The sequence below is a fragment of the Coptis chinensis genome, chromosome 6, assembly GCF_015680905.1.
Source record: "Coptis chinensis isolate HL-2020 chromosome 6, ASM1568090v1, whole genome shotgun sequence".
NCBI classification, from domain to species: Eukaryota; Viridiplantae; Streptophyta; class Magnoliopsida; order Ranunculales; family Ranunculaceae; genus Coptis; species Coptis chinensis.
In genome coordinates, this window is record NC_141461.1 from 45,368,137 (window position 1) to 45,370,489 (window position 2,353).

Sequence of the window (2,353 nt, forward strand, 5' to 3'; positions counted from 1 at the left end):
TCCTTCTAATTACACCCAACCTCATTATACTCACCCTCAAAAAACAAACACTCATTACTCAACTAAATCAAAAATAAAGATACCCAATTCCTAAAAAAATGTTAAATAAATAATCTTCATGAAACCAAATTCAAAATACCCAATTGCAAGAGAGGGGTTGAGTGAAAACAAATAAAAATTTGAAACCTGATTCACTGAGATTGAAAAAGGAGAATGCAACGGTTAAAAAAGGTAGTATGCGATAGGCTGCCATTAGTATCACCGGTTATGTTTAGCATTTGATTCTTCTATATGGCCATTAATGTTGCACTTGATAAAAGCATATTAGGATCCATTAAAATTTATCAGAAACTGTAACGCAGCAACACTTTCTCATAGACACAAAGGCAAGATCTAGAAGATATTAAGAAAAGCATTTTTTTTTAAAATATTACTCGCCCTCTGGCCTCCAAGGAACAACAAAAAATTTGTTAAAGCACCAAATTACTCTTCGAGTTGGTGTATAATGTATACAAATGTTTCTTGAAAGAGATTTCCTTGCACTATTCTAAAATCTTAATTTAAAAATCTCCGATACAAAATACTAATAGGCTCGAATATTTTAGATTTTTCAAACGCCTCATACCAAATACAGGAATCCATCATAAAAAAATCTCTTAATTTATATTTTAAAAATCAAAGTAGTATTTAGTCAACTAGACAGTCAACAGAATGAAACTTAAGTAGATAACACCTTCTTTTCCCCTCATACACTACGGATATCATTTTGAACTAAAAGAAACAAAGGGAATCAAATATGATAAGAAATAGAGTACTCCTAGGAATGTGTTTGCGCATAACTGTTATCGGTATTGGAATGATCAGGTATTAAGTGTTGGTTTAAGAAGAATTCCAAAAACTGGACAAATGGACTCGGTAATAAATTTTACACAATCTAATAAAGTACTATATTTGATGGGTTATATTATGGAGTATACTATGATAGACATCAAATGATCTTAAAAAAAGGAACCAAAGCACCGTGCACATAGCCTATGAAAAGACTGTGCAACATAGCTCATGAGCATATGCTATTAATGAAACCACGTACATACCCTGTTGTTGGGGTCACCAAGATATCAACCTCCTTGAATATCTCCATGTGATAATGCATAATCCTTCGCCTGCATAATTAGATAGAGGAAGGTTGTTGGAATGAACATCTTATTATTTTAATTTTGAATGCTAAAAATGATCTAGATGAAAAGACAAAAGTACTTCATTGTGATACGATCAACTTGACTAAATAAGCGTCCGTATGTGGAACTATGAACATGCATGTTTCATCTTTTGATATTATAAGATATTTATGTATATCTAATAATATGCAATGGTCCAAAGTCCAAACTATATATGCTAGCAAATTAATATTCTATAATGCCGAAAAAGAAAAAAAAAAAAAAAAAAAATCCAAACTCCACCTTATTGAAAGAAACCAAAACTTTTGGGGAACCAATTCCTAGTAAAAAGAAACCAAGAGTCTCATAAATTAGCTAAAGAAGGGTAAGAAATAATGTAATAATTCCTCTGCTGCCATATTAGCATAGAATTGGGTCTCGGACTCATTACTATTTTCTTCCTTAGCATTTAGTCAAACACCTATGAGGCAGATTAATAAGGATGATTGGGGTTGCAAACCACAACAAATGTTTCATCCATTTATATAAAAAGAAATTTAAAGTATCAAAACCACATGATTTCCTGTTTTTTGAGTCGAGTCCGTAAGCGGGTGTCCATCTAAGAGCCCCACTATATAATATATAACATCTTATAAAGGTGATGACAACTCACATAGCACTTATAGTCCATGCAAGGTCCTAAACGATATCTAAGGCAACATGCAATATAAACTAGTGTTGGTGAGCAGCAACTTCTTTCTGTCATAGGATTACGGGGCAATAAATCAAACACTCATTCGGAAGTCTAAATATATTTGAAAACATTAGGCATATAATCTGCAAGGAAGTATAACATGTTGTTACGACCATCCCAAACAATAATTGGAATTCCATACCCAGTTAAGTGATTGATAACACTCCTTTGTTTTATCTTTTCACCGGCTCGTTAACATATCCCGTTCCTTACCCTCACACAAATCTCTCCCTAACACTAATGAGGAACACTTTGTCAACAAACTCATCTCCCATCCCTGACCCTCTTACAGATCTCTTGCTCAGTCTGAGTTTTTCTCATGGAACATAAAACAACTTAACAACTATTCCTCTACCAAACAATGCTCCCTGGTAAATCCTTCCAACGTCATCTACCAAGATCCACTTAGATCAATCATGTTCAAAAAACGGCTTCTTTAAAC